The sequence below is a fragment of the Adiantum capillus-veneris genome, chromosome 2 (assembly GCF_014529385.1).
Source record: "Adiantum capillus-veneris isolate H3 chromosome 2, ASM1452938v2, whole genome shotgun sequence".
Lineage (NCBI taxonomy): Eukaryota > Viridiplantae > Streptophyta > Polypodiopsida > Polypodiales > Pteridaceae > Adiantum > Adiantum capillus-veneris.
In genome coordinates this window covers 140359529-140385619 of record NC_140932.1, presented here as the reverse complement: position 1 = coordinate 140385619, position 26091 = coordinate 140359529, and the positions used below count along the sequence as shown (strand labels likewise).

Sequence of the window (26091 nt, the reverse complement as noted above, 5' to 3'; positions counted from 1 at the left end):
TCTTGTTAGTAATGCTAGTAATGCGCTACACAATCAAAAAAAACAAACACCATTTCAGTTTTTCTTCTTTTTTAATCATCAACACGGTATGAATACAACATGATAGTATCATCAAAAGTACACAACAGAGAACCCAAAATGTGATAAAAACAACACTGGTCGTCATAAATGTAATGTAGGAGGCTGAACAGCATAGCCAGACTCGACAATGAACAATGCATAGAAAACCTCTAACTTCTTTCTATCTTTAACTTTAGCTGAATCAAAAAAACCACAAATTCTAAACATAAGACTAAAGCTTTCTACGGCTTATAATTGGCTTGAGCATTTTGGCCTCAACAAACTTCTGGGCCTGTCCCTATGCAAAATGCAAGTGCCCTCTCAAAATCAAACAATACGGCATGAATAACACCTTGCAAAAGATAGTAATTTGAAGATAGCAACTTCCAGAGCTGCACAAGAATTGGCTCCAATTGGACAGTACTCTTGTGAGTACGGGTGAGAGGTAAAAAATACTGCACAGACATTATGTGTATGTATTGAGATCAGAACAAGCACCTCGGTCTCAATACCTTTGCACCGCAAGAAAATTTGTGTGTGTAGAGTAAATGTGTATGGGTGTGCCTGGATCAGTTCGTGTGTGTGCGTGTTTGTACAGAGAAATGAAATGAAATAAAATGTTATATTAACGTCTTCAAAAGGCCAAAATGACCTATGAGACCAAAAGGCTACATCCATGTGTGATTCTAGTACAATGTCTGGGGAACATAAAAGTAGAAATAAATGAGGGTAGCTAAAGTGGGTAGGAATGTAGGCCTACCCTACATCCTCATCGTGATCATGATCATCATCATCAACATCACATAATACATCATCTCAAAACATATGGGGAGGGGTACAATCACATGAGGGTTAATGAGGAGTAAAATGGAGAAAGTATACGATGGAGATCATCCCAAGAACTCTCTCATGGGTATTTGTGGTATGGCCTCAATGTCCTCCATGGTCAGCTTTCTAGGGGGGTGTGCTGGATGTCGCTCAACATGCTTCGTAGCCTTCGATGTAGACCTCGTCTATGTGTGAAGATCCTCACACCCAAGCGTCTTGAGCAGCCAAGCTGGATGGCTCGATCAAGTAGGATGCCCCGATGAGGGTGCCACTGGATAACATGTGGAGAGAGAGCGGGTCTGTGTTTTGCTTTTGTTTTTGTTTCTTTGTAATAGCCTTAGACACTCCAAAGCAAAGATCTGTGAGAAACTACACGCAACTGAATTGAAATTGTAAAGGGGGGGGGGAGAGAGAGAGAGAGAGAGAGAGTTGACACGGCACGGTGGAGTTACGAGCCAAGATGCACTCGCCCCAAAGACTCACGCCCCTTCCGATATTTGTTTATTATTACTTCACAAATGTACAATGTCCAAGGGTCCTCTCTTCGGCAATGCTCCCAAGCTAATATCCAACAGAGACGCTTTGGCACACTTATAAAGGCCCCTGGCCAAAAGGGGTTACACAAAAAGCTCCACCAAAAGCACTAGCTCCATAGGCTCCTGTCCCAAAAGCTGGTGGCCAGATAGCTTCCATAAAGCACGGAAATTCGTACACTGTGCCATGTCAACAGGTTGTCGTAAATGTCTGTCCAGAAGTGCCACATCAGCAATTGCTACACAATTTGGAGTCCTTGCTTTATTTTAAAGGGGTTAGTCTCCTCGGTCGGGTTTTGATAAGTTGGGAGGTTAGGTTTTTAAACCTAACCCCTTCTAAGCCTCTCGCCATATTTGCAAGTTAGGACATGCCACGTCCTCAGTTTGTGACATACCCCCCTCTTGAAAGAATTGTGATCGCCCTTGATTACGCCTATAAAACAGACATAGGACAAAAACTAGCTTAATAGACACTGACTCTAAGTATAGATGTACTAGACTACACACATCCAACACTTGCACAAAGATGACAGTCACTGAACATTCGCACCATTATCCGCGTCGAGATCTTTAATGAGAATCATGATCATTGTAACTTATTTAGCAACCACATCCAGACCGCGCTGATTTTTTCACAGATGTCTTGGTCTACTAAATCTAGTTATTATCACATTCGCATCACCCCTCAGGTGACTTAGACAAAATGCTGCAGTTACTTCATCTTTTCAACACGTACTCAAACAATAAACACATGAGAGAGCACATGTAACGTATTCATTTTAGCAATTCCCATTTCAAATGTACATCTTTTCATAAAGTCATTCCACGGAATGTTGTCAGCCTGTCAGTATCCCCATAATCTCAAGATAAATTAGTGACTGTATTCCCATCGAGGTAGCCCATGACAAAGGAGTGGAGTGACTCCCCTCTTGTGCAATCCACACCGCACCAGCTTCAACCTGTTGATTCATCGGTAACTTTCGAAATAGTCAGAGCTAAACCAAAAGCCTCAAGATAAACCTCTAGTATCTGAGGAGTATTTGCTAAGTCCTTCTCCTTCATCCACTTAGCATCTGTAACGGGAGGGCACCACGTGCCAACATATTAGAACAAACTGAACAAAACTTTAGACGCTTCAAACTAATTGCATCGAAAGAGAAACATTGCATACAAGACACAAAGTTCTGCCCCGAGAAAGCATTGGCCCCAAATTGTAGCGCCCCTTTCGGTATTTCTTTATATTGCTTCAACTCAGTACAAAGTCGACAACACTACTCTGCATCTCCACACCAAAGAGTGAGCCCTAGGCTCATATTTAAAGGCCCCTTGGCCATCAAAAGCAGTTTACATGAAAAGCTTGAAGTTCAAAAGCGTTTGGTCCCCAAAAGTTGGCGCTAAAAGTAGCCAACGCAAATTACGGAAATCCATACATTGCCATGTCAACAATCCAACGCAAAATCTGGACATCCATACACTGCAGCATCAACATGTCAGCGTGTTTTGCAGAGGATCCATACAATAGCCACGTGTCATCCTTCGACGCAAGTTAGTGTGTGTGTGTGTGTGTCTGTGTGTGTCTACTTTATGTTTAGGCCCCCTCATATGGGGTGCCATAAGTTGGGAAGACTTTTTTCTTCTTCTGCTTTTGCTCCTCTTGCTAGGGCTTAGGCCTCTCGGCTAGGAACTGCACTTTGGCTAGGGTTAGGCTCGGGGAGCCCTAGCCCTCTCTAGGTCTTCAGTGGCTTGACAAATCAGCAACTTGTGACAGCATCAACAGTTGGAAAATTCTTGAACTTGACCAAATATCTACAGCTCAGCTTATTTTTCACTTTCCTTTTCTTATGAGCTAGGACCCCCTCTAGAACGAGAATCTCTTCCGTCTCTTCCACTTCTAGATGCTCGTCTCTCAATTCACACAACATGGTCTTTCGCATCAAATAACCTTCCTTTTGTTAGAGTTCAAATTCCTCTCCGGTGGTGGCTCTAGTATCTCCCAAGAGCAGTTTAGGAAGTGAGGAGCATGAGGCGGGACCCCCGTTCCTAAGGTTTCCCGGGGTCAGAGTCTCGAGTCTTTTGCAGTTGTGCTACTAAATACGTGTGTCAAGTCATTTTTAAGTGAGTTTACATATTTATTAGCATTTTAGCCAGTTTTCGTTGGGGTTTCGAGGCAAGTAGGCCAATATCCCAATTGCCTTATATATGTAGACCCTCCCCTTGTACTTTTGGTATGTTGTTTAGTGCAGAGATCCAGTTTTGGGCACACACCCTCTCTCTAGCGTTTTGGTGTGCGCAACCACTCTCTCTCTCTCTCTCTCTCTCTCTCTCTCTCTCTCTCTCTCTCTCTCTCTCTCTCTCTCTCTCTCTCTCTCTCTCTCTCTCTCTCTCTCTCTCTCGCGTTTTATCCCAGCGATCTCTCTCCCTCTTGCTAGCTCTCCCTTTCCCCGGCATGTACACACCCCCTACGGTGTGACATTGCCTACACGTTCCCGTGCCCGTATGGTGGGCGGATCACGTTAGGAGCTTGAGTACGAGGAGATATATCACGATAGATCCAAGATCCATTGGCTGCCCGGTCCAAAGCGGAGGTTTTCATCGCGGTTGCAGACAAGTTCATCACCCTATTCACCCTTTTCCACTGCACCTTTGACATGGTATCAGAGCCACGACAAGCTCTTGAATCAAATCGGTGATTTGTGCGAGTTTTTGGTGCTAAATTTCCACGACGAAAAGAGACGGTTTGCTGGTATCAGAGCTCAGAAAGATTCTTCTTCTACAGAGAATCCGATCCCTTCTGCAGCACACATGGTTCTTGCAGAGAACACATGGTTCTTGCAGAGAACCTGGCAGAGACAACACCTCTCAACGAGGAAGCCAAAAAAAGTTGACACCTGGTGCGGGAACAAAAGAAAACAATGAAGATTTGGGTAAATCTTCCGCAGGGAAGTTTGCTAGAGCGAAGTACAAACGTCAACTGCAAGTTGACACGTGTGTGATAAGATTGATCAAGTACTCCAGAGACCCAAAATTTGCGAAACACCTGAAGAATTTTCTGATTCATGAAATTCACTCGAGATGGCGTGAGACAATAGACTCTCCTTTCCAATCAAAAAGAAGCTGAAAGGACAGACGAGTATAGAAAAGCGGAAATTGTACTCGCAAAGAGAGCTAGCTAGATAGAGCTCTTGAAAAGAAGACGAACCAAATAATAAAAGGCTTGAAGCACTCTCGCACGAAGAGGAAATCAATGGATTTCCTTGGTTATTTGGGCTGGAAGTTGACTTTCAAGCTGGCTAGAAAATCCAAGAAGCGTACTCGTTTCGAGGATGATGTCGATTTTTCGTTGTCTTCAAAGAGTTCCAACAGTTCGTCCTCCTCTAGTTCCAGTGAGGACGAGAAAAGGTAAGTAGCGGAGAAAAAGCAAGAAAAGTAGATTCTTGGAAAAGTCTAGAAGGCATGGGAGGCCATCTAGCAGTTTGGAGGAGGAGAGCTCATCCTCTTCTGACAGTGAACTGATGAGCAAGAAGACCAAGGAGTTCACGGAAGGGGGTCACGCCGTCAAGTTTGACACGTTTTCAAGTTACCAGGACACCCATCGAGCCCTTTAGTTTATACAGCATTTTTAAGTCGTCTTCTCGAGTTGGTTCTTGGAACGCTCCAAGTTGCGAAGAGCGGCATCTTACTTGAAAGGAAATGCAGTGACATGGTCGTCTACTCTGTTGTTACGCAAAGAAGCACCTACGACGTGGGTAAAATTCAAGAGAATTGTAACAAACTTGGACACCCTGTAACAGACTTGGACACTCCAAGTCAAGAATCAACCGCGACAGCACCAAATAACCACTTCAAAACAATTCACAGATCACAATAGATTTGCACTGGCCCGGTGGAGTTCCGTGCCTAGAGATATTGGCCCCAAAGACTGGCGCCCCTTTCGGTATTTCTTTTTGTATTAATCAATCATCAAAGTACAAGAGAGCGGTTAGGGTGTCACTCTCAGACTCTGCGTCCAGATGCCCTGAGAAGTGAGGCCCTCACCACTAATTTAAAGGTTACAAGGGATGCCCAAAAGCAGAGCCCCAAAAGCTTTTAAAATCAAAAGCATCAGTTCTCTCTCTCTCTCTTAGAGAGTCTTTTCTCTTTTTTTTATTTAAAAAAAAAAGCAAAAGCAAAATTCGCGTCGCTCATCATTTTCCAAAAAAAAAAATAAAAAATCCGCCTCCACGATTTCCGGAATTTAGGGTTTCTGGCAAAAATTAGGGTTTGCAAGCATTTTAGGGTTTCTGGCAGAAATTAGGGTTTCTGTTGTCCGCCACGTCATCACTTTGTGACACACCCCAAGTCTAGATTCTGTCACGGCGCAACAGAGATTCACTTAAAAACAATTCACAATTCAAGAGAGAGTTGACACTGTAACAGACTTGGAGACTCCAAGTCAAGAATCAACCGCGACAGCACCAAATAACCACTTCAAAACAATTCACAGATCACAATAGATTTGCACTGGCCCGGCGGAGTTTCGTGCCTAGAGATATTGGTCCCAAAGACTGGCGCCCCTTTCGGTATTTCTTTTTGTATTAATCAATCATCAAAGTACAAGAGAGCGGTTAGGGTTTCACTCTCAGACTCTGCGTCCAGATGCTCTGAGAAGTGAGGCCGTCACCACTAATTTAAAGGTTACAAGGGATGCCCAAAAGCAAAGCCCCAAAAGCTTCAAATCAAAAGCAATTGCTCTCTCTCTCTCTCTCAGAGAGTCAAAACATGAAAGCAAAAGCATTCTCTCTCTCTTTCTCATTTAAGTAGAGAAAAAGCGAAATTTGCGTCGCTCATCATTTTCCACAAAAAAAAAAAAAAAAAAAATCAGCCTCCGCGATTTCCGGAAATTAGGGTTTCTGGCAGAAATTAGGGTTTGCAGGAATTTTAGGGTTTCTGGCAGAAATTAGGGTTTCTGTTGTCCGCCACGTCATCACTTTGTGACATACCCCCCTCTTGAAAGCATTGTAATCGACCGCGATTACGCCTACAAAACCGACAAAAGCCATAAACCGTCTTAGCAGACACTGACTGTTAGTACCTACGTACTAGGAACACACATCTAGCACATGTACAAAATCGAGAGTCACATCACAGGACATCACATGACATTCAACATTCATTCGGATCTTAGACCATGATTTATCGGCAATGTAGCTAGCAATCACATCTAGGTCCAATCGGGACCTCAACGATGTCCGATTGACTAACCCCTATTGCAACCATGCCTATTCGAGATCAATCAGACCAAAATGCTGCAGTCATTTCGGCTATCAGTTCCTGCACTCACAAGAAGTCAAGAACAAATTAGTATCATAATCAGGAATTCCATTTCATAAAGTCATCCAGCAGAATACTGTCAGCTCTCAGTATCTCTGAAGCTCAAAGAGACATCAGTGACTTTAGTATCAAAATCAAGGCATCTGTTGACAAAGGAGTGGAGTAACTCCCCTCTTGTGCATCCCACTGCACCAGATCTTCGGCCAAGCTGAATTCTGGGTTCCATTTGGAGTAGACTATGCTAAACCAAAAGCATCGAGGTAAAGTTTCACAATCTGAGGAGTATCTGCTAGGTCCTCCTCCTCCATCCACTTCGCATCAAGTGCAGGATAATTCTTGAACTTAACCAAGAACCGCCTTCTGACTTTACCCTTATTCTTCGTATCCTTATGTGCCAAAATCTGTTTAGGAACAAGGATCTCCTCGTTTTCTTCCACTTCGGGTTGCTCATCAGGCTCCCCATCATCAGGCACATCACCTTTAAAAGGTTTCAAGAGATTCACATGAAATGCATTGTGAATCCTCCAAGTATCTGGCAGTTTCAGTCGGAAGGAGACTTCATTTATCTTTTTAGTAATCTGGAAAGGGCCGTAGTATCGCATACTAAGCTTTGGAAAAAGCCTCTCCTTTCCCTTGTTCTTTCGTAGGCGTGCCTTCTCAAAACGTAAGAGCACCCAATCATCCTCCTTCAATTTCATGTCGCGACGATGGCGATCCGCTGCCTTTTTCTGTCGTTCTTGAGACTTCTGCAAAGTCTCGCGAACCTTGGCAAAAGCCGTATCCAGATCTCGCGTATATTCATCCGCTTCAAAGATCTTATCTTTCGTGCTCAGGAAGGGTGAAACCTTTGCAGCACCTTCAACAATCTCAAATGGCGCCTTCCCCGTCGACGAGTGTATCGTGTTATTGTAGGCAAATTCCACCAAAGGTAAGTTCTTTTCCCATTGAGTCTTCTGATCCGAGATACAAGACTTCAATAAATCTAAAATCACTTAATTGGCAATCTCAAATTGCCCGTCAGTCTGCAAGTGGAACGATGACGAGAACTGCAACCGCGTGCCAATGTTCTCCCAAATTGCCTTCCAAAACAAACTCATAAATCTGGGGTCTGTCGAAGACAATCGTTTCAGACGTGCCATGTAATCGGAAAATCATCGTGATCATTCTGTGTTCTCGGGAGATCAAAAATGAAATCCATTGCAATACTTTCCCAGGGGTGGGTGGGTATGGGTAAAGGCTGTACCAATCCCTGTGCCTTATGCCTGTAAAACTTGACCTTCTGGCATACTGAGCAACTGCGCACAAACTCTTCCACATCCTTTTTGAGTCTCCGCCCAAAGAAGTATCTCTCTACCCCTTTCATGGTGGTAGCAATGCCGCGGTGACCCGTAAAAGGTGGACAGTGGCAATCAGTCATAACCTTTTCCCTCAACGGCTATGTAACGCACAACATAGTCTTTTTCATCAAGTAGCCTTCCCGAAGGGAGTATCCAGCTACTGTCTCCCCATCTCGTATCCGTGTGAAAATATCTGCAAAATCTGTATCTGTGGCATACTGATCGACCATATCCTCGAAGCTCCTATGATGTATCGCAGAAATAGCCAGAACCAACGGTTTCCGAGACAAAGCATCTGCCACCACATTCTTCTGTCCTTGCACATGGACAATCTGGAAGTGGAACTATGACAAGATGTTCGTCCACCGCATCTGCTTTTCCGAAAGCTGCTTCTATGACAAGAAGTAGCGCCAACTCTGATGGTCTGTAAAGACAGTAAAATCCGCTCCGAGTAGGTAATGCCGCCACTGAGTAAGAGCATGGATAACCACCAAAAGCTCTTTCCCATAGATCTGTGCTGTCATCTCCGGCCTAGAGAACAAACGGCTCTCGTAAGCTATGGCATGGCCTTCTTGCATCAAGACCATACCCAGACTACGACCACAAGCATCACAAAATACTTCAAATGACTTCTGCAAGTCCGGCAAAGTCAAATCTGGTCTTGTAGTGAATTTCTCTTTCAATGTCCGAAAGGCAGTCACCTCTGTGGGTCCCCACGAAAAAGGTACTCCTTTCTGTGTCAAGGTATGCAAAGGGGAAGCAACCTCTGCAAACTTTCGTATGAACCGCCTGTAGTACGAACACAGTCCCAAGAAGCTTCTAACTTCATGGACATTCCTCAAATCGGGCCAATCACGGATAGTCTCTATCTTGGCCGGGTTCATTTGCACTCCTGCTGTTGACACAATGTGTCCCAAAAAAAATGTATCTCTGGTAGGAAAAATTCACTTTTCTTAGCATTAATCACTAATGTGTGATCTCGTAATGCCTGAAAGACTTAAAGCAGATGATCTCTGTGTTCTGCCTCATTCTTGGAGAAAACAATAATGTCGTCAAAGAAAGTGCCAACAAATAGCCTGTACTCTCGAAAAATCCTATCCATCATCCGGTTAAATGTCGCAGGAGCATTGGTTAAGCCAAAAGGCATCACCAAAAACCTCAAATAACCCAAAAGTCGTCCGAAAAGCTGTCTTGTAGACATCTCCTGGCGCTATCCTGATCTGATGATATCCACTCTTCAAGTCAATCCTGCTAAAGCACGAGGATCCGTGTAACCTGTCGAGTATATCATCGATCCTAGGAATTGGAAATCTGTTCTTGATGGTGATTTCGTTGAGAGTGCTATAATCGATGCACATTCTCCAAGATCCGTCTTTCTTCAAAACCAACAACACTGGAGAGCAATACGGTGAAGTACTAGGCTGGACAAGACCCTTTTCCAAGAGGTCTTTCACTGAGTTCATAATCTTTTCATTCTGTACTCGGCTCACACGATAAGGTGGCCGATTCGGTGGCGTGCTTCCAGATATCAGATCAATGGTATGATCTTCAGGCCCTCTCAAAAGAAATCGCCATGAGAGTGGAGAAAAAAAAATCTTGGCGTTCTTTTCTTCAGGTCAAAACATATTCAACCTTTATCCATCGTTCAGTTCTCCCAAAAGAATGAGTAAGAAAACTGAAGTTCATCAAGTACAATCTCTAAGCCCTTCATTTATCAAAGTCGCTTTCTCGGCCCGGTAGTCAACCACGGCGTAGTTCTTGTGGTACCAAGGGATCCCGAGTAGAACGTCACTCGCGTGCCCTGAACACCCCTATCATTGCAAACGAAGTTTGCCAATGCTCGGTGTAATGGCAACATCCCATCCGGGTGCCAGTCGAACTACCTCCGCCTGTGGCGTCAGTCTGTCGGGCGTAGTTCCAAATCGAGCCGCCAATTCCAAGTGAAAAGAAGTTGGCCTTGGCTCCTTCAAAAGAGCTTCCTGATCCTTCACTTTGCCCCGAAAGCGGCAAAGTTTGTACTGATTCGGTGCAGGTCCCACGCCATGTGGTACCAGTTCTGCTTTTCTATCTGCCTTTTCTACCACATTCCTCAGCTGCTCTCGAACTCTCAGACCTGTCGTCGTCTTTATCATTCTGTTCTTTCTGTGCCTTATCAGGGCACTTTGCGGAAATATGTCCATGTTCCCCGCATCCAAAGCACTTCCCCTCTCTAATGAAGCGAGCTCTCTTCTCAGGAGTAAGCTTGGGTCATGCATCCTTTTTTTTCTCTGGGTTGCTCTTTTTCATTCTACTTTCATTCCCAGAAGTCTGTTCGGCTCGTTGTGTCATGGCCTCATCTGTGGGGTAGGTCAGACTGCCAGAGTGAATGACAAAGCCCCGCTTTGCATGACTCATCAACTCCTGAACAGAAGCTGACTTCTGTTCCAAGCAGTGATTTCGGATCTCTGTAGGTAGACCCAAGGTAAACCGCTCAATCTGTTCTCTGAACGAGATCTTCTTGAATGAAGAGGCGGGTAGAAAAGAGCTCCAGAATCTTTCACAATAAGAATTCATTGTATCGCTCTTGGTCATTTGGAGATGGTTCCAAGCAGCTCGTATATCTCGCTCAAACTCTTGAGTCAACCAAGAAGAAATAAAAAGCCTCTTGAATTTTAGCCATGTAACTGGCATAGTCTTGCTTAATATAAGCGTGGACCACCAAGTACGAACATTCCCCTTAGAGTAAGAGGCAGCTCTCCGAATCTTGGAGTGCTCTGAATAGCGTCCTCCCGCGAAAGCGATGTCAAACTGCTGTATAAAAGACAAAGCCTTCGAAGCATCTGAGTATCCTGAAAAGTATCAAACTTGATCGAGTGGCCACCTTCCTTAAACTCTCGGACTTTCTTGCTTTTATCTTTGAGAAAGTCATACTGGTTGGCTTTGTAAAAATTCTTCTTGTTCGCATAAAACTTTCCGTCATCGGAATCTGAGCTGTCTGTAGACGAGTCCTCAGTAGAACTGTCAGTCTCTGGGCGAGATTTAGTGTAACTAAGTCAGACTTTGTAAATAATTAATTTATTTACGAGAAAAGAATTATCTAATTAGTTGTGTGCACACCAGAATAGACCTAGCAGTTCTAAGGCCTCAGGTGAGCCTAAATGCGGGCTAGAACACCTCAGAGGGACCTTAGCAGAAATTACCCTGAAGCCCTAGTGATTGGGAAATCGGGTCTTCAGAAAGGGGTAAGCAGTAGCCTCAGATTTTAGGCTCAGGAAAAATACGCGCGTCAATACAAGCACATGAATGAGATGGGGTCCTTAGAACAGTGACCCTAAGGCTAATAAAGCCTTAGGGTAAGTTTCGTGAAATTAAATTTAACGATTCGTGCCCGGGCGAGCGGCCCGACAAGTGTGAACAAGTAAAGGCGGTGCAGTGCCCGTGCAGCATTGCGCCGGCAGACCTTTGGTGTTCTCATAAAAGAATCATTGGTAGCATTTGTTAGTTAGTTGCACATTTTTAATTAATGAGCTAGAAGTTTTTAAAGTCAAAAGTTGAATGGTTTTTAAGTTTTTAAAGTAAGTGTGCCAAGTGGCACACTTACCAATGCAAACTAACTCTCTCACTCTCACTCTCACCCTCTCTCTCTTCCTAGCGCCCCCTCTCCCTGATGGCTATTTAGGAGCCCCCCCTCCCCCATTTTCAGGGCTGGCAGTGCACCTACCCCCCCTAATGTGAGCGTGCTCTACGCGGTGGAGCCCTCCATTGAAGCTTGAGAGCAACCCCTTGCGACATATGTGGTAGCCTTGTGCTCTCATTGTCAAGAACAAGGGATCTCACAGTCATAGACACCTTCTGGTGAAGTTTCATCGCGAGAAGCTGCCGTAGACGCTCTCTTAGCAGAGTGCGACTGCTGTAATTCCATGTTTTCAACCCCTAATCACCTCGATTAGGGCTGTTTTCAGCAGTAAGAAAGTGGAAACACTTTCTCAGTCAGTAGTCAGAACAGAACAGAAGAAAGAATAGAGGACGGGCGTATGCCCCGTTCCTGTGCTTGTAAAGATTCTCCCTTAGTAATAAAGATATTCTCTTTATGGGGGGGGGACCAGCCCATCTTCTGGTCCCCAATGAAGTGTCAAGTTTTCTCGCTCCCTCTAATTCTCTTGAGTATTTGAAGTGCAATTAAACGTCAGTTTACGCTTCCGTATTTTTGTGACAGTGGTATCAGAGCAAGGTCCTCTCTCTCTTCCTGAAGGGATTGACGACTCTTGGCAAACTGCAGAAATGGGAGGACGCGAGATAGAGTTCTCTCTCCTTCAACAGCAGGTGGAAGAGTTGGAGAAAGCTCTCTCCCATCCAGAAGTCCAAAAGATTCTCCATACTCTTGAAAAAGGGAAGGAGAAAATGCCGATGGGGTCGGGAGAAATTCCGCAGAACCCAAAGGCGCCACAACCAAGAAAAGATCCTTTGATTGGAACTTCCCGCATGCACGAGAGGCAGAAGAAATCTCCAGAACGTCATGTGCGGTTTAATCCAAAAGTTCAAGAGCAGGATCCCCCTGATTCCCCTCAGTTCTCTTTCATGAAGGATCTGGAAGACATAGTTTCTCCGGAAGACATGTTTCTCGACGATCCGTCGCAGCAAGAAGTACATTCAAGGGAAAGGACTCCTGTCCCCAAGGAGTCTAAGCATAGAAAGAAGGAGCACCATAAGAAGAAGCACCACAGGTAGAAAACATTCAAGTCGGGAGATAAAGATGTGAAATTCGACACCTACAATGGACGGTGTGATAATGACAAAGCTTTGGCTTTCATCCGCCAATTTGAAGTTGCATTTGCTGAAGGGAATTTTAAAGAAAGATCCAAGCTTCGCCATGTTAGTTTGTACCTGAAAGGCACCGCCAGCAATTGGTGGTTAACCCTTATCTTGGAAGATCGCAAACCCCAAGATTGGACCGCTTTCAAGAAGGAGTTCTACGCACAGTTCCTTCCTCCAGACTATGAGGAAGAGGTAAAGAAAGAATGGGATCGACTTTCACAGTCAGAGAACGAAACTGTTCCACGCTATGTGGATAGGTTTTGGGACGTTCTCTTGAAAGTCACTCCATTCAAGAAGATTGACGATTCGGAGAAGATGCGCAAGTTTAAAGCAGGTTTGCATGAAGCCTTGCAAAAGGCTATGAAGCTTTACCCTCTAGGTATCTTGCAGATACTTATGGAATCAGCCCGCATAGCTGATGGAATACATGACAAGGGTACTCCCAGGAAGATGGAGCAAAGCACTTACCATGCTAAGCAGAAGGCTCTCCATGAGCAGCCTACCTCTTCTACTTCTTCTCAAAAGAAGAAAAGAACCGCCTCCAAAGCAGAAGCAAAGCCAAATCAGCCCAAGAAAGGGAGATATCTCTCTCCTGCTGAGTTGCGAACATACATTAGTGAAGGAAGATGCTTCAAGTGCGGACAAGTTGGTCATATGAAGGGTGACTGTCCTACCAAACCTCCACAACCACCCTCTTCCAATGCAGTCCCAGATGTACAGGGAAATACAACCAAGGATGGAAAAGAAAGAGCTCTTCTCAAAGCATGGGGTAGTATCAACAACCAGCGGGCTCTTATTTTGTTTGACCCTGGTAGCACAGACAACTTCATCTCTACCAAGCTAGCTGACGACCTGAACTTGCAACCCAACAATCGTTTCGGAGTCTCTATTCAAGCGCACTCTGCTTTCAAAGGGCAGAACTCAAACTCTACTCCAATCATAGGGAAGTTGAATCTAAAGGTCGACGACTACAAGGATCAAGAGTCTTTCTTACTAGCTTCACTTGAAGGATGCGATGTTACCTTGGGAATGCCTTGGCACTACAAGATGCATCCCATTCCTGACTATGTTCAGAAAACCTTATCTTTTGCTCATAAAGGAAAGGAGTATCTTGTACTTGCAGATGCAGGTGATTGGCGTATTCCTATCGCCAATCACATTGCCATCAAGAAAGAAATGAGAAAGTGTGTTTCAACGTACTTGATTTTTGCAAGAGAGAGAGACGTGTCTGTTTCACAACTTTCTTCCTCTTTAGAGCAAAAAAGACTTAAGTTAATAGAAAGATATAAAGATTGTTTTGCAGATGAACTTCCAAATGAACTCCCACCTTCGCGACCTGAGGATCATACAATTGATTTGATCCCAGGAAGTTCTCCTCCAAATCAGCCCCCTTATCGAGTTAGTCTAATGCAGCAAGAGGAAATTCTCAAGCAGGTTAACGAACTTTTGGAGAAGGGCTTAATAAGGCCTAGTACTTCTCCATATTGTTCACCTGTCCTACTAGTACAGAAAAAGGATGGCACATTCCGCATGTGCATAGACTATAGATCTCTAAACAAGATCACAATCAAGAATCGATTTCCAATCCCTCGGATTGACGACATTCTTGATAAGTTACAAGGAGCCAGTGTCTTTAGTCGTATAGACTTGAAGAGCGGTTATCATCAAATCCGCATAGCTCCTCAGGATAAGCATAAGACTTCATTTAGAACAACCTTCGGGTTGTATGAATTTTTAGTGATGCCTTTAGGACTCACTAATGCACCAGCTACATTCAACAGAATGATGGATAGAATCTTCCACTCATACAGAAGCTTTACAGGCGTTTTCTTTGATGACGTCTTAATCTTCTCAGAGACGGAAGACAAACACTATAAGCATCTCGCCTTAGTGTTTGAAGAATTACGCAAACACAAATTATTTGTGAATGCTAAGAAGAGTGAGTTCTTTCTAAAAGAAATCAACTATTTGGGCCATATAGTATCTCACAACCAGGTGAGAATGGACCCTGATAAGATTCAAGCAGTTGTAGAATGGCCTACGCCAACTACAGTACATGATGTACGAAGTTTCCTCGGCCTCTGTTCTTATTATCGGCGTTTCATTCGAGCTTTTGCCGCGATAGCAGGTCCTCTCCATGACCTGACAAAGAAGCGGATTCCATTCCATTGGGGGTCTTGGACAAAAACAAGCTTTCGAAAAGCTTAAGTATCTACTCAGTCACGGACCTGTTCTCACAGTCCCTGATCTTCGCAAACCTTTCGAGGTATACTGCGATGCATCTGGAGATTGTGTAGGAGCAGTTTTGAACCAAGAGGGTCACGCGATAGCCTATGAAAGTCGACGCCTTAAAGATGCAGAGTTGCATGCCTCCATATACGAAAAAGAGCTAATGGCAGTAATTCATGCTCTTTCCATTTGGAAACACTATCTATTAGGAGCTGATTTTATTATCAAGAGAGATCATCAAAGTCTTTGCTACTTTCTCACACAGAGAAAGTTATCAGAAAAGCAGATGAGATGGGCCAACTTTCTTTCAATGTTTCATTTTCAGATTTTACACACTTCTGGAACAAAGAATGCAGATGCAAATGCTCTCTCCAGGCGTCCAAAAATCAATGCACTAACAACAATGTATCATGAGGAACTAGAATCTCTCAGCGAGATGTATCCTCAAGATCCAGACTTCGCCACAATTTGGGCAGATCTTCAAGCTGGTCACTCAAAGCCACCTTATTCTATCAGGGATAATACACTCTATAGTCAACAAGCAATATGCATAGCTCAACCCTTACGACAAAAGGTGATGGATGAAGCACATAATTCTCCTTATGCCGGGCATCGGGGAATTGCTTCCACCACTAGTGCCCTTGAAAGGTATTTCTTTTGGCCAACACTCCGTGCGGACATTGAAAAACATGTACGTGAGTGTTTAGTCTGCCAAAAGGTAAAATATGACAGACATAAAGTTTATGGCAAGCTTCAGCCGCTCCCTGTGCCTAACACGCCATGGGAAAGTATTGCCATGGATTTTATTACGGATCTTCCTCGATCCAAGAATGGAAATGATGCAATCTGGACTATAGTAGACAGATTCAGTAAGCAAGCCCATTTCCTTCCAGTAAAGAAGACGATCAAAGCTGATCACATGGCTAGAATATTTCTAGTTCAGATTTTTAAACACCATGGATTGCCAAAGACTATTGTGAGCGACAGAGATCCCCGCATGACTAGTCTATTTTGGCAGGCATTGTTCGAAAACTTGGGAACTAAGCTTGATTTTTCATCAGCTTATCATCCTCAAACAGATGGTCAAAGCGAAATCGCTAATGCCACTGTTTTAGATCTCCTCAAGTGCTATGTTTCGGAACGACAATCCGAATGGGAACAGTACTTACCAATAGTTGAGTTTGCGTATAATAATACCATACATTCCTCAACTGGTAAAGCCCCTTTCGAAATTATTTATGGGAAGCCACTCTTACTTCCTATTATGGTGACCAAAGAAAACATCTTCGCCGCAGATGAATTTGTGCGCAATATTGATATTGCCCATCAACGAGTAAAGCAAGCGATTCTTCGTACTCAAGAGCAACAGAAGAGAAAAGCAGACAAGCACAGAAGGAATCTCAATCTTGAAAAAGGACAATATGTCCTGCTTCGGTTTGAGAAAGCTAGATTGAAAAAGCGGGTCGGCAAAGGGAAAGTTGTCAAACTTTCCCATAGATTCTACGGCCCTTTCAAAATTACAGATAAAGTCAATGATGTGACTTTCAGATTGGATTTACCTTATAATTGGCGAATCCATAATGCTTTTCATGTCAGTCTCCTCCGACCCTATGTTGGACCTCCTCTAGTGGCGCCCGTACAAGAAGATCCTCCAGAAGTCGAAGAGACTGAGGAAATCCTTCAACCTGAACAGATAATACACCACTCGGAGAGACAACTCAAGTCGGGGAGTCTACATCGAAAGTATTTAGTCAAGTTCAAGAATTACACTCCTTTAGATACAAAGTGGATGACTGAGTCCGATCTCAAGGACTACCCTGACATCTTGGTTCTACAGTTGAGGTCAACTGTTTAGAACCAAGAGGGATGTAACTAAGTCAGACTTTGTAAATAATTAATTTATTTACGAGAAAAGAATTATCTAATTAGTTGTGTGCACACCAGAATAGACCTAGCAGTTCTAAGGCCTCAGGTGAGCCTAAATGCGGGCTAGAACACCTCAGAGGGACCTTAGCAGAAATTACCCTGAAGCCCTAGTGATTGGGAAATTGGGTCTTCAGAAAGGGGTAAGCAGTAGCCTCAGATTTTAGGCTCAGGAAAAATACGCGCGTCAGTACAAGCACATGAATGAGATGGGGTCCTTAGAACAGTGACCCTAAGGCTAATAAAGCCTTAGGATAAGTTTCGTGAAATTAAATTTAACGATTCGTGCCCGGGCGAGCGGCCGGACAAGTGTGAACAAGTAAAGGCGGTGCAGTGCCCGTGCGGCATTGCGCCGGCAGACCTTTGGTGTTCTCATAAAAGAATCATTGGTAGCATTTGTTAGTTAGTTGCACATTTTTAATTAATGAGCTAGAAGTTTTTAAAGTCAAAAGTTGAATGGTTTTTAAGTTTTTAAAGTAAGTGTGCCAAGTGGCACACTTACCAATGCAAACTAACTCTCTCTCACTCTCACTCTCACCCTCTCTCTCTTCCTAGCGCCCCCTCTCCCTGATGGCTATTTAGGAGCCCCCCCTCCCCCATTTTCAGGGCTGGCAGTGCACCTACCCCCCCTAATGTGAGCGTGCTCTACGCGGTGGAGCCCTCCATTGAAGCTTGAGAGCAGCCCCTTGGGACATATGTGGTAGCCTTGTGCTCCCATTGTCAAGAACAAGGGATCTCACAGTCATAGACACCTTCTGGTGAAGTTTCATCGCGAGAAGCTGCCGTAGACACTCTCTTAGCAGAGTGCGGCTGTTGTAATTCTATGTTTTCAGCCCCTAATCACCTCGATTAGGGCTGTTTTCAGCAGATCAGCCATAGAAATTCTCTTCTCTCTCCTTATCCTAAGTCTACATCAAGTTTGGCGCGATTCCATCGCGAAGAAGACCTCTGTTTCGGCGTAGGGGTGTGCACAGGTGAGAATTTCAGGTTATGTGCAGAAAATTACAAAGCATGTGCGTGTGCATTTTGCTTGTTTCTCTTTTGTGTTCGATGCATGAATGAATGAGCATGAAGGCAACACATAACGGAAGATGGACTCTCCTCTGTGAGAGCTTCCGATGAGCTGTTTCGGAAGATAGACTCTCTTTTCGAGAGCTTCCAACCAGTCTCGCAGAAGAGGGGAAATCCCCTAAGCAGTAAGAAAAAGGAAACACTTTCTCAGTCAGTAGTCAGAACAGAACAGAAGAAAGAATAGAGGACGGGCGTATGCCCCGTTCCTGTGCTTGTAAAGATTCTCCCTTAGTAATAAAGATATTCTCTTTATGGGGGGGGGGACCAGCCTATCTTCTGGTCCCCAATGAAGTGTCAAGTTTTCTCGCTCCCTCTAATTCTCTTGAGTATTTGAAGTGCAATTAAAGGTCAGTTTACGCTTCCGTATTTTTGTCACATTTAGCCTTCTTTGCCTTTCTCTTGCCCTTTCCAAAGCGTTGCTTCTTGCTTCGCTTTTTACCTTTTCTGTCTTCTTCGCTCGAATCCGAGGAGCTAGAAGAACTGTCAGAAGAAGAAGAAGAAGAATTGGGTAGGTCTTCAAACTTGACGCGCTTCTTCAATTTCTTTGCCTTGTCAAATGTCGACCGACGACCCAAATATGCCGGGAAGCCAATGCCTTTCTTCTCCTTTTTGCCGTGCTTTTTGGCTTTCTTTTGCGTGTCAAAAAGCTGAGCAATCCGTCCATCAACCACGTTCTCTAGTTCCTTCTCCGTATATTTCTTGGAGGCAGAAGGTTTCTTGAGAGCGGGTTTCAGGAGTGGTGTTGTGATTCTCTGCCACTCCATCTGTACCTCTTCCAAAGAGGTCTGGTTCATATATTTTGCCATCTTCGGGTCCTTGGCAAAATTGAGCATCATCTTAGTTGCATCGCCGATCAACTGGCGACGCTCTATCTCTCGCCGCTCCGCCTAAGTAGGCCAAGGCGGGCCATACTCTCTGCCTGAATCTTCGTTGTGATCCCAGCCCGCATCTCCAGATGCAGAGGGAGTCGACTGATCATTGCCTGAAGCCATAGGTGCCGCAGAAAAAAGTTCGGGGATCGGATTTCCCGTAGAAGAGAAATCGGCCGTGCTCTGATACCACTGTAACAGACTTGGAGACTCCAAGTCAAGAATCAACCGCGACAGCACCAAATAACCACTTCAAAACAATTCACAGATCACAATAGATTTGCACTGGCCCGGCGGAGTTCCGTGCCTAGAGATATTGGCCCCAAAGACTGGCGCCCCTTTCCGTATTTCTTTTTGTATTAATCAATCATCAAAGTACAAGAGAGCGGTTAGGGTTTCACTCTCAGACTCTGCGTCCAGATGCTCTGAGAAGTGAGGCCCTCACCACTAATTTAAAGGTTACAAGGGATGCCCAAAAGCAGAGCCCCAAAAGCTTCAAATCAAAAGCAATTGCTCTCTCTCTCTCACAAAGAGTCAAAACATGAAAGCAAAAGCATTCTCTCTCTCTTTCTCATTTAAGTAGAGAAAAAGCGAAATTTGCGTCGCTCATCATTTTCCAAAAAAAAAAAAAAAATTCAGCATCCGCGATTTCCGAAAATTAGGGTTTCTGGCAGAAATTAGGGTTTGCAGGAATTTTAGGGTTTCTGGCAGAAATTAGGGTTTCTGTTGTCCGCCACGTCATCACTTTGTGACAGACACGGCCCGACGTAGTTCCATGCCAAGAGAGATTGGCCCCCCTTTCGATAATTCTTTTATATTAATCTTTGAGCAAAGTACAACTTCTCGGGGGTGCTCACTCTCAGACTCTGCGTCCGAGCCCCCTTGGGTCACTTATAAAAATTACAAGGGGTGCTCAAAGCAGAGCCCCAAAAGCAAGAAACTCAAAAGCAATAGACTTCCCAAATCAACTAGTGCCAGTAAAAGCAATAGCGGGAATTGCGAAAATCCGTACAACTACCACATAAGCATGTCAGCGCAGAAAGAAAAATCTGTACTGTCCACCACGTTAGCAAGTCAGTGCAAACTGCAAAATTATATATTGTTGCTATAACCGGCCTATACAATGTAGAGGGCGGTACTATTTCAATTACCTGTTAACTTTACACAGAGCACTGAGAAGGGAAGAGAACACAGTTGCGTCCAGCGACTAGAATGTCACTGCGCACACGAGACCGACACCCTGTAGGCCCCAAAGACTGGCGCCCCTTTCGGTATTTCTTTATTCAAATTAAGGTAGACGATCCGACCACTTAGCACAAGCTTTCACAAAGCTGTCCAAACCTGGCGAGGGCTGAAAACGCAGGTTTTCGACCGGATTTCGACAGCATAACGACGCAAAAACCCCTGTAGGTCAAAAACACCTGTCTAGGACGGATTCCCTCGATATCTCGAAGCTTTCTGGTGAGCTGTCACAGAAATTCAGCGGGCTGTAATTCTCTGTTTTTCACTGCCGGGAGCCCAAAAGCCTGTACACGCATCCCAAGGCTCTCATGAGGCTCCCCCGATGTTCCCTTGCAGTTTAGGTGCGAAACCCTAAACCTGCAGAAAAACACAGCAGGCTGTAATTCCCTGTTTCGGATCGTTTTTAGCGGAGCGAACACGCCTACGCGTGTCCCAAGGGCTCCCGCACGCAATGGGACAGTTCCCCTGTGAATTGGACGAGTTTTCACGCGAGAAAACTCTCCAAACTCGCAATCTTTCGTGATGGAACTGTGCGTACCTGTGGGGGATTAGCAATTAGCCAATCCGGTTCCTGTTCAGAAGGCTCTTGCCTTGGCAAACGCGCATAAACCCCCAGAGCCGTACATAGGTCAAATGAGAACCCCACTAGTGGGGAATAACATACTATACGTAGGGGAGAAAGAGAGCAGTATGTAGCGTGCGGGGCATCACTCCTGTCACCATATTGTGCATAGAGGGTAAGGTAAGCATTCCATAGCTTCTGTACCTGCTACAATCCACCTGAGGCTGAAAATGGCGCCCCCTTTGTTGATATGCAGCTCGTTTTTGCCTCCCAGAGTGGCAGAATCGCTCACAGGCTGACACGTCGCCCAGTTTCCGAGTTTGGGCTTTCCCTGCTAAAAATATCTCAATTGGTGCGTCAGTTGACTTGGCAACAGAGCAATAAAATGTTCCCCTTGTCATTCCAGAGCTAATGACGTGAACACATTTTCCGGTCAAAAATAGCAGTTCCATAAATTTTAGGAGATGCTTCCATGGCGTCCCTATCGGTCTCCTGACCATCATTGAAGGCTACCATTTGACCAACATCTACAATGTGGGTTAATTTACTGGCCCCTTTCAACTTATAAAGTTGCAGTGACTTGACGAGTGGCCCAAATTCCAGTTTGGCGTACACGAGCTTCCATACTCATCAGAATTCAGTGCTAACTAGCCCGGGCAGTCCCTGTCTGACCGACCTAGATCCCCGATGTGAGAAACCCATTTGGCTACAGCCGTTTCACACTGGCCATGCAATGTCCACTTGCACCTTTTCAAGGGTTTTGGGACAAACAAGTAAAAATAAAATAAATATATCTAATACTTATTTACGGAAGGCAACAGGAAAAATACACCTCCTGGTGACAGTTGCCACATGGCACTGTGCCACGTCAACCTGTCCGCAGGGTGATGCCACATCATCAGTTTGTGACATACCCCCCTCTTGAAAAAATTGTAATTGCCCTCGATTACACCTGCAAAACAGACAGAGGCCATAAACCAACTCAATAAACACTGACTCCAAGTACCGACGCACTAGACACGACACATCTAGAACTTGTACAAAGACGACATTCACATCACAGGACATCACGTGACATCACAGGACATCACATAACAAATCACAGAAAAAATTCATTCCAAATCTCAGACCATGATTGCCAACAACATATTTAGTAACCGCATCTAGATCCATCTCGGACCTCACTGATGCCAGATTGACTAATCCTTATTGTAGTCATGTCTATAGAGATTTATGAGACCGAAATGCTGCAATCATTTCGTCTTTCGGTTTCTGCACTCAAACATGTCACGTGACACATCCAACCCTATGTATCCATGGACAAGCTACAGCATGACCAGGGTTCAGTTCAGTCAAGTCAGTCTAGAATAGGAAGTGATATGGCACTTTTGTGAGTCTGTTTGCAGACAATGCATGTCCAGACACTTAGATTAGATACATATCCTCCGGTTGCACACAGCATGATCATCAACATTACCATCAGGAGCATTTTTCCAGTGCATTAAACCTATTTTCCCTATTTTTTGACATTTTTCACTTATTATTTTTAAGTGACTTTTGTTGGGAACTGGGTAGGGCAATTTGCATAAGATAATATATAAGGAAACTAGAGCCCTTCCCCATCTATGCCAAGGATTGCACTAACTCCTATGGAGGAGTTGGAGCAGATGTTTATGGACAGGAAGTTAGAACGAGACGCAAGAAGAGTAGAAAAAATGGCAAAAATGGATCGCAGACACGCAGAAAGAAAGGCAGCCATAGAGCGTGAGCATGAGCAAGCGCGACACATGCAAGAGTTGTTGCGACTCTTTTCTCAAGTGCAGGCACAAATGCAAGAGATTCGGGAAAAGGAGACTCTCTCAGTCTCTTCTTCTCCAAAGCATGATACACAAGATTTGCATGATGATTTGAATGACAAGCATGATAATTTGCATGATGATCAAGATGTGATTTCTCACGAGCATGATGATTTGCATGATGATCGAGATGTGATTTCTCACGAGCATAATGATTTGTATGTCCACGATGTGATTGATCATAAGAATGATGGGGTAGTTGATACTGTTTCTAGTGAAGCTAACCTCATTGCAGATTTGATCAACCACAAGGAACCGATCTTGGCTCTCGAGTCAAGGTCCGAAGAACTCCCTTAGGAAGAACCAATCTTGGCTCTCGAGCTTAGGTCCCAAGAACCTCTCATGAAGAAGCGATTTTGGCTCTCGAGCCTAGGTCCACAGAACCCTTACAGGAAGTACTATGTGTTCGAATGATTCGTCAGCACTCATTGTTCAAGTGTTTCATTCGTGATCGTTTCCTGTATTTTCGTCAACGTCTTTGTATGATCCCTTTTCCTACGCATGACACATTGTACGTTGAGCACGTTTCACTCATGTATGCAGATTGTTCATGAAAAGCTGAAAAGTATGCATTCAAGGAAGTCACATTCCATGTCTCTTCTTCGGCATGACACATTTGTAGAAAGAACACAAGAAAGTATGAGCACCAAGCATGGGCATTTCCGTTGTGAATTGCCACAGTTGATTGCTTTAGATCCGCAGAGAAAGATTTGATCTCATGGTTTGCATGTGTGTGGTGAACTGTGTGTCCGTGGACAAGCTACAGCACGACAAGGGTTCAGTCAGTCCAGTCAGTCCAGATTTAGGAGTGTTCTGACACTTTTGTGAGTCTGTTCGCAGACCGTGCATGCCCAGGCACTTAGAGTAGATGCATATCCTCTGGTTGCACACAGCATGATCATAAGCATTCCCATCAAAATCCTTCAGGAGAATTTTCGAGTGTATTTTACCTATTTTCCCTATTTTTTACAATTTTCACTTATTATTTTAAGTGACTTTTGTTGGGAACTGAGTAGGGCAAATTGGATAAGATAATATATAAGCAAACCAAGGCTAGCACTATTTGGCAGATGAGCAAGGAGAACACACGCCTCGGCAACAGGTTCCCCCTCTCTCTCAGCAAGACTCCCAACCCTTGGGCGATTTCCTCCAAGCAAGCTCCCTAGCGTTTTCATCAGCATCGCCATAGCCTCCCACTGCTTGGCATTTTCATCAAGTCATCATCGCCCTACAGTCCCAATGATTGGCGTTTTCAGCAGATACCTCCATCGCCAAGTATCATCAAGGCTAGCGTTTTTCCTCCAAGCAAGACTCCCATCTCCATGGCGTTTTTCAGCAAAGCTTCATCGCCATAGACTCCAGCACCCTAGCGTTTTCAGCATCAGCCTCATCGTCAGAAAACCAGCGTTTTCAGCTTCAGTAGACCAACGTTTTCAGCTTCAGAAAACCAGCGTTTTCAGCTTTAACAGACCAGCGTTTTCATCTTCAGAAAACCAGCGTTTTAGCCTCAGAAAACCAGCATCTTGCATCAGCAAATTCAGTGACAAGAAGCATCCCAAGTATTCAGTTTTCAGCCATAGTCTCGTCCTCGTCATCCACACCGTTGACATCGATATAGCCCCATTTAGATTTGCATCAGCATCTTGTACCAGATTGGGCAATCAATAGTAGACCACTCTCGCCATCGAGAGTGGGGCCCTTGGAGGAGGGTTTTACAACGTCTCTGGTGTCGTATTCTCTTCTCTCTCTATCTCTCAGTCTCATACACTTTCATGCACAGTGTCCTTTCACTTTGTTTGTGTCCATTGCACTCTCTTGTTAAGAACGGAAGGCTCTCCCTTCCATAAGAACAAAGGAACCTTGAGCACAGTTCGGAGCACTCATCTTGAGCAAAGTTCAACATTCATTCCGCTGCACCTCACAACCGACTACAGAGATCCTCTTGTTTCAGTAGGATCGATTTAAAGAGCGGATATCATCAGATCCAAATCGCGCCGGGAGATGTCTGTAAGACAGCTTTTCGGACGACCTTCGCTTTATTCGAGTTTTTGGTGATGCCTTTTGGGCTTACCATGCTCCAGTGACCTTTAACCGAATGATGGACAAGATTTTCAGAGAGTACAGATCCTTTGTGGGCACTTTCTTTCATGACATTATTGTCTTCTCCAAGGATGAGGCAAAACATAGAGAACATCTGCTACAAGTCTTTCAAGCATTACGAGATCACTAGTTAGTGATTAATGCAAAGAAAAGTGAATTTTTCCTACTCAAGATACACTTTTTGGAACACATCGTCTCAGCAACAAAAGTGCAGATGGACCCGACCAAGATAGAGACTATCCGTAATTGGCCCGATTTGAAGAATGTCCATGAAGTTAGAAGCTTCTTGGGCTTATGTTCTTACTGCAGGCAGTTCATTCCAAAGTTTGCAGAGGTTGCTTCCCCTTTCAATATCTTGACACAGAAAGGAGTTTCTTTCTTGTGGGGACCCATAGAGGTGACTGCCTTTCGAACATTGAAAGAGAAATTGACTACAGGACAGTTTTGATTTTGCCGGATTTGCAGAAGTCATTTGAAGTATATTGTGATGCTTGTGGTCGTAGTCTGGGTGCAGTCTTAATGCAAGAAGCCATGTCATTGCCTACGAGAGCCGATTGTTCTCAAGGCCAAAATTGACAGCACAGATATATGAGAAAGAGCTTTTGGCAGTTATCCATGCTCTTACTCAGTGGAGGCATTACCTACTCGGAGCCAATTTTACGTCTTCACAGATCATCAGAGTTTACACTACTACTTGTCACAGAAGCAGCTATCGGAAAAGTAGATGCGGTGGGCGAACATCTTGTCACAGTTTCACTTCCAGATTATCCATGTGCAGGGACAAAAGAACTTGGTGGCGGATGCTTTGTCTCGGAAGCAGTTGATTCTGGCTATTTCCGTGATACATCATAGGAGCTTCGAGGATATGGTCGATCAGTACATACAGATTTTGCAGATATTTTCACTCGGATACGGAATGGGGAGGTAGTAGCGGGATATTCCATTCGGGATGGCTACTTGATGAAGAAAACCATGTTGTGTTGTGCGTTACACAGCCGTTAAGGGAAAAGGTTGTAACCGAATGTCATTATCCACCTTTTTTGGGTCAACGCGGCATTGCCACCACCTTGAAAGGTGTGGAGAGATACTTCTTTTGGCCAAGACTCAAAAAGGACGTGGATGATTTTGTACGCACGTGCTTGGTATGCCAGAAGGTCAAGTTTGACATGCATAAAGCACAAGGATTGTTACAACCTTTACCCATACCCACCCGCCCATGGGAAAGTATTGCAATAGATTTCATTTTTGATCTCTCGAGAACACACAGTGGGCACGATGGTATCTGGACTGTTATTGACAGATTTAGCAAGCAAGCTCATTTCATTCCAGTGAAGAAGACAGTCAAGCCGGATCACTTAGTGAGACTATTTGTGGCCT

At 44.4% G+C, this 26091-nt stretch overlaps 1 protein-coding gene across 1 annotated transcript in view; it reads right to left on the bottom strand.

Moving 5' to 3' along the window:
• Positions 1 to 26091, bottom strand: part of EMB2754 (Vacuolar sorting protein 39) — a 44867-nt gene that overhangs the window by 4573 nt on the left and 14203 nt on the right. The window lies entirely within an intron of this gene.